Here is a 7,270-nt window from a genome sequence, read left to right on the forward strand (position 1 = left end):
AGAATGGTATGTGAATTATATATCAACCTTCAAAATGAAAGAAGGTTTCATGGAGGAGAAACCCTTTGAGATGGTCTTGAAGGAACGAGAGAAGTTGAGTGGACGGAGAAAGAGCAAGTAAGAACAAGCCTAAAGGCTGGAAAAGTAAGGAGGTGACAAAGAGCAGGTAGTAGGACATTTTTGGGTTTTTTTTTGTTTTTTTTTTGCTTGAGAATTTAGGGTTTTGTCTGAGGGTCTCCCACCAGAGCTGTGTGTCATCTTTTAAGCCAAGCTAGACTTCAGGACAAGGAGACAAATCAAAGGGTATCACATTCCCTTTGTTCCCTCTCCAATGCTATGCCAAAGATAACCTGGATGTTAGCTACACTGCTTACCATCCTCTACCAGAAAATAGGATTCCTCAGCCTGTCCCTGGCCCAGGGTTGCTCTCAGAAAGGTTGTTGGGACCTTTGAATTGAGAATCTACAAACCTCAACGCATGAGGAAGCATGGCTAACAAGACGGGCCACGGTGACATCCACTCTTACCTCATTTGTATGTTGAGTGGCAGGTGGCAGGTTTCTCCCTATTTTCTTTTTTTACAGAAATTGGAGACCCAAGTATCGTTCCTAAAACCTGGAGCGACTTGTACCAGGGAACTTGCAGTGATTACATATTTTCCTCCTTTGTGCAGATAAATAGCCGATCATCTGACAAGAGGCCCACAGACTTCAGGGTCCTTGTGCAAGTATGACACAGAAAAATGTCAGTCTGTTAATACAGCTGCTGTCCTTATGAAGGGCAACCTAACACAGGGTAGAAGTGTGAGGAGGATTCCTCAGGAAACGGGCTCTGAGAAGGGAATCTGCCTGCAGGAGGGGTATGGAAGCATGCTCTCAAGAGTGATACCTGTAAGAAAGTGAGGGCAGAGGCATCTGGGTGGCTCAGTCGGTTAAGTGTCTGACTTTGGCTCAGGTCATGATCTCAACATTTGCGAGTTTAAGACCCACATCTGGATCTCTGCAGTCAGCACAGAGCCTGCTTCATATCCTTTGTCCCCCCCTCTCTCTGCCCCTCCCCAGCTCTCTCTCTCTCTCTTTCTCTCAAAAATAACAAACAGGGGCACCTGAGTGGCTCAGTCAGTTAAGCGTTCCACTCTTGATCTCGGCTCAGGTCATGATCTCACAGTTCATGTGTTTGAGCCCCACGTTGGGCTCTGCATTGACAGTGTGGAGCCTGCTTGGAGTTCTCTTTCCCTCTCTCTCTCTGCCCCTACCTCACTTGTGCTCTCTCTCTCTCTCTCTCTCAAAATAAATAAATAAACTTTAAAAAATTTTAATATAAAAATAAATAAATAATAACTAAACATTAAAAAAAAAAGTGAGGGCAGCAGGATCAGGCAGAGGGACGAGTTGAGCTGGGATGCAGATGTAACAGGGGCCTCAGCCGTTCCTTCAGGAAGCTCTGGAGCTGGGTGGCTTTGCAGGGTGGTCCCAAACTGAGACAAGGCAGTCAGGACTTCTTACTAACGCAACAACAAGTTATTGGATGTGGGGCCTACCCTGATCAAGGCAACTTCCTTTGGCTGGTGGCAAAGCCCACAGAAAGACCCAACTGTGAACTGTCAGCTGGAGGAATGTTTGCTGTGTTTCTGGAGGGAATCTGAATGGTGCTGAAGTCAAAAGGGCCTTCCGGACCTTTTTCAGCTGATAAAACTTCAGAGCCCCCATAATGTAGAAGAAACATTCAAACATTAAATGTTTATATGTTAACACTCTTATATTTTTTTAAGCTGGCTCCACACCCAGCGTGGACCCCAATGTGGGGTTTTAACTCACGACCCTGAGATCAAGACCTGAGCTGAAATCAAGAGTCAGATGCTTTGGATGGAACTGGAGGGTATTATGCTAAGTGAAATAAGTCAGTCAGAGAAAGACAGGTATCATATGATTTCACTCATATGTGGAATTTGAGAAACTTAACATGACCATAGGGGAAGGAAAGGAAAAATAAGATACAAACAGGGAGGGAGGCAAACCATAAGAGAGTCTTAAATACAAAGGACAAACTGAGGGTTGATGAGGGTGGGGGGTTGGGAGGGTGGGGAAAATGGGTGATAGGCATTGAGGAGAGCACTGGTTGGGATGAGCACTGGGTGTTGTATGTAAGTGATGTATCACGGGTATCTACTCCTGAAGCCAAGACTACACCATAGGGTAGCTAACTTGACAATAAATTAAAAAAAAAAAAAAAAGAGTCAGACACTTAATTGACTGAGCCACCCAGATACCCCATTTGTTAACATTTTTCTTGAGCACTTTTTTCTAGAGGTCTCATAGACCTCCTTTCCAATATGGTGGCCACCAAACACATGTAGCCATAGAGCCCTTGAAATATGACTGGTACAAATTGAGGAGTGATGTAAGTATAGAGTATACACCACATTTCAAAGCCTTTGTATGACAAAAGGAATGTAAATGTCTCATTAATAATTTTTTACATTTATTGCATATTGAAATAATTATTTTGAAAACATTAGCCAAAATATATATATATATTTTTTAAATTTTTTTAAGGTTTATTTATTTTTGAGAGAGGGAGACAGTGTGAACGGATGAGGGGCAGAGAGAAAGGGAGACACAGAATCCGAAGCAGGCTCCAGGCTCCGAGCTGTCAGCACAGAGCCCGACACGGGGCTCGAACTCATGAACCGTGAGATCATGACCTGAGCGAAGTCGGACACTTAATTGACTGAGCCACCCACATGCCCCCAAAATACACTTTTAATGCTAATATTAATACCAATTTCACCTGTTCCTTTTTACTTTTTTTTTTAACATGCTACTAAACAGTTGAAAATTAACATGTGTCCCTCCCATTGTATCTCCACTGGGCAGTGCCCTCATGGATGTTTTCTGACAGTCTATATACTGGCTTCTTTCTGCAGTGGGAAGAAGGCTCTTTCTCTCTTCATTTGATGGCTGGTAAGAACTCTATTCATCTCTTCCAGCCACCCATGCCTTGCCCATAGTAAACTCTCACAAAAGCTGGTTCAGGAAAATGATGAAGCAAGAACATCCCATTTTGTTTCACTTTTGTCTTTCAGATGCTGCTATGCAATTTTATCGGATTCTTAGCTTCCTCACAGATGGGAAAGAAGAAAGACGGGGGTGTGTCAAGGGTGTGTGAAAGACAGGGGAGCTTATTAGGAAGTCATGATGTCCTTCAAAGAAAGCAAGTGGGCGAAGATCCCACAATAACAATGGTTACTATTTGTACAGAGACTTAACAGCGACAACCATGTCTCTGAATGATTTTCGCGGGCATTATCTAATTTAATCCTTACAACAGTACTGTGAGATTTGTATTTTCATTACCTTCATCTTACAGGTGAGGGGAACCTGTCTCTCCAAACTCTGGTTTACATTACCTGCCTGACCCTGCGGGATTTGTGTTTTTGACCCCCGTTCCTTGGCCAATTACATGTTCTTTATATTGAAAAACTGTTTGGAACCAAGTGAGTAGGGTTCCAGTCTATGTCTTAGTTCAAAGACCTTGTTGGGACTCTTTAATCAAATGCACTTAAATTGTAACTTTAATACTTATTTAGACCTGATTTGATTCCTGCAATAGAAGATTCCATATAAGTTTTTCTCTTGTAAGCACACTCGAGTTGTTTAACACAACCTTATTATGCATCTTTCTTAACTCAGAGTTAATTTTAAGGTTTCCTTTTTGGGAAGACCAGATGCTGCAAATAATTTGTTTTTTTGTTTTTTTGTTTTTTTGTTTTTGAATTCTGGAGCTATTCCAGAATATGAAGCTAATGGAAGCAGATAACTGTGAATTCACTGGGAGATGACCCATTTCCAATTCTGCAGGTCAGGGAGGGGTTTCAGGTCATCTTTTCACTATTTTCATTAGGAGTACAGTCACAGCTAGCACAAATGCCGCGATGTCAATGGTTTTATTTAACTAGAACAACAAACATATGTTTTCCAGATATTTTTATTCAAGACCAAAAAAGCAAAAGATCTTTTTTCCAACAAAAGAATGAGAATTTTAGAAATGTTTAACTCACTTATAAATGTAAAATACGTTTGTTTTTAAAATATGTACTAACCAGGCTGTTTTCATCAGGTTGGCATGTGAACCTTAAACTATGTGATTATTTTACACGTGATTACACATGTCCATATGATTATGCAGCTAACACTCTTCTCTGTCTCCTTCCTCTTTATTTGCAAGACAGAAGAGAGTGCCTCCTTACTTTCCAATTCCCAAATATTTCCACACAGTATTAACTTCTTAAAAGGAAATACGTAATTTTTCTATGCTTATGGGTATGAAAAGCTTCTTAACTCAGAAAGTCACCACATAGTTGAAAGGGAAAGATGTGGCCTCTCGGGATAGTCTGACCCAGGCTCAAATCCCAACCCTACTGCTTATCAGCTGAGTGGCCCTCCTTTAGCCTCCAAGAAGTTGGGCTTCCTTTTCTGGAAAATGAGATAACTACCTTGCAAGGGTTGGCATGAGTCTCAGATTGACCAACTATGGTAGCATTTTATCTGCTGTAAGATTACAGGCATCTTCCCCAAAGAATCCCACTGATCACGAAGCAGCAAGGTAGAATAGCTCCAAATCTGAAGGACCACAGGAGAAAGAAGGTAACACTGCCTGAGTACCTCCTGCTGTCCTGCACTTCACCTAAGTACATCAATCTCTCTACAATAACCCTGCCAGGTAGGTGTTCATATTCCCATTTGCACTCTGCCCTTCTCACTATGCTTCTTAGATTTAAGTTCAAGTTTCCATTATGCCAGTTACTCTATGGGCTTGAGGACAACATTTATTCTAATGCTCAGTTTCCTTATCTGTAAAACTGCATTAGTATTAATTTTGACCTCACATAGTAGCACCTCAGCCCCTTTAGGGAGACGCCCAAACCCTTCATAGAGTTACATGAGCTCTGAATAAAAAAGCAAAAGCTCCATTGGTTACCTTTAGGATTGAATGGGACAACATGCATAGTAACACATAGCTCACAAGAGGAGCTCAGTAAATAATCATGACATCTGGATCTGAATTAAGTTACCTCCACTAGCATAGTGGCATGATTTTATTTTAAAACTTCTCTGGGGCACCTGGGTGGCTCAGTCGGTTAAGCGTCTGACTCTTTCAGCTCAGGTCATGATCTCACAGTTTGGGAGTTCAAGCCCCGCATCCGACTCCACACTGACAGCCCAGGACCTGCTTGGGATTCTTTCTCTCTCTCCATTTCTGCCCCTCCCCTGCTCTCTCTCTCTCTCTCAAAATAAATAAATAAACTTAAAAAAAAATTCTCGGGGCACCTGGCTGGCTTAGTCAATAGGGCATGAAACTCTTAATTCTCAGGGTTGTGAGTTCAAGCCCCACTTTGGGTGTAGAGATTACTTAAAAATAAAATCTTTTTAAAAAATAAAAAAAGAAATCTCCAGGATGGTGGCAGGGAATATGACAGAAAAGAAGATGGTGAGCAGGATTCTAAAGCCTGCAGGGAATGTAGGGGAGGTCATTTGGAGATAGTAATAAGAAAAGTATTCTGGCTCACCAGTTTGGACCTCAAAGGGCAAGAGGTAAGGTCCAGGGGCAGTCTTGGGAGCCAGGAGATTGCAGGCTCTGCCCTTGGGCCTGTGGTGTGTGGTTGCTTCGTGGAACATGCTCCTGCTTCTGCCCATTGCACAACTAGTCAGCCTGTGCTAGCCTGGCCATCTAGTTACTAGCCGCTCTGGAACTCAATTACTGCTTTTGTTGGCAGGATGGGGAGCCTGCCTAGGTCAGCTTGGTTTGATAGGGAACTTGCCAGGTGCACATTTAAAGGGAAAGAATACTTTCTGATTCCCAGGGAAGAAAAGAAAACAACTGCCTGAGCTGGGATGGTGGCAAGAAGTGGCAGGAGAACTCTCCCTTGCTCTGTTTTGTCCAGGAAGTTTTCCTGTGCATACACAGAACATTCACAGAGTCAGAGGACAAGGGTGCTCAAACCTGTTTTAGGTGGCAGAGCACCTGCAAGGCAGCTTCCTTTGCAGAGGATGATGAAACACTGGCATTTCTGTGCCTCGTTACACAAACGATGACTTAGCTCCAAATACATTGGTGGATTTCGCTTGTAGGTCAGGCTAGAAACACCTGCTTAATTAATTGTGCAGACTGTTAGAGAATAAAATCACAGCCATAAGCGTACTGGCTCACAGGAGGAACAAGCTATTGAGCCACTCAGGGTCCAGTTTCCAAGTGTCTCCACGACATTCATTGCCAATATCCACTTGCCAGTAGGTTTGGATATTCTACTAGTACTTGATAGTAGTCATCAAAGGAAAATGTTGGGAGAAAAAAATTAACAAAGTACTAGTCTTTAGCATTTTTTTTTTTTTTTAAGCAAATCGGAAAGAAAAAAAAGATCACACGTAGGGTACTTTGGAGTCAGAAAGACCTGGGTTTAAATCAAGATTATTAGCTGTGTGACAGTGGGCAAGTTACTTAATCTCTTGGAACTCGCTTGCTTCCTCTTCTTTAAGAAGGAGATAATACCTCCTTGGCAGGATTGTTCTCAAGATTAGCATTCGTGTATGTGAAGTCCCTGGCACAGTGCCAGGCCCACAGTAGGAAGCTTAATATAGGGCAAGTATTGTTAGTGTTAATGGCATCAGAATGCTTCGTCCAGTTGCTAAAACATCATTGTTCCATCAGTGGGGAGAAACTAAGCTGGAAAAGGCCTAGAGACAATTGAGTTGTTTCCCCCCATGCAACAGATGAGGTGACAGAGACTCACAGAGGAGCCCAACGTCACACAGCAAGTGTGCCCTGAGCCAGGCATAGAATCCCAACTCCCAGTGGCCTCCCCGCCATGCTGTACTGTTCTCTTCTGCCAAGCCAGAGCCTTTCTAAAATGCCCCACGTTGTCCCTGGAGGCCACCGGCTGTGGCATGTATTCTCTTCTGGTGGCCAGCCAAGAGGAGACAATGTGCAGTGACTCACCAGGTGAGCCAGTCCTCAGTCCCTAGTTACTGCTCGTGTTAAAGAAAACACTCCTGACGGCCCACATGTTTGTGTTTCTTGTTATGTGTATTCTTCCTGCTGTGGCTTGGCTGTTTGAAGAATTTGTCAAGGTAGGTGCCTTGTCCCCACACAAAGCCGCAGCTCGGGAAGCTGATATGGTGGCCACTTGGAGCAGGGAAGGGCCCAGGTCCTCAGGCTGGGCTGGGCTGAAGTGTGGGGAAAGCTGGCTGCCAGCCTAGGGGCTCCAGAGAGC

General features: G+C 43.3%; 1 long non-coding RNA gene across 1 annotated transcript; it reads left to right on the forward strand.

The window, feature by feature from the left end:
• Nucleotides 1–2,625: 2,625 nt before the first annotated feature.
• Nucleotides 2,626–4,192, forward strand: LOC147583474 (uncharacterized). Its single transcript, XR_015243131.1, has 2 exons — nucleotides 2,626–2,963; nucleotides 3,086–4,192. It is a non-coding gene; the product is annotated as an uncharacterized LOC147583474 (long non-coding RNA).
• Nucleotides 4,193–7,270: the final 3,078 nt, after the last annotated feature.

This window comes from Puma concolor, chromosome A2 (genome assembly GCF_028749965.1).
Source record: "Puma concolor isolate L17-30 chromosome A2, mPumCon1.1.hap2, whole genome shotgun sequence".
Lineage (NCBI taxonomy): Eukaryota > Metazoa > Chordata > Mammalia > Carnivora > Felidae > Puma > Puma concolor.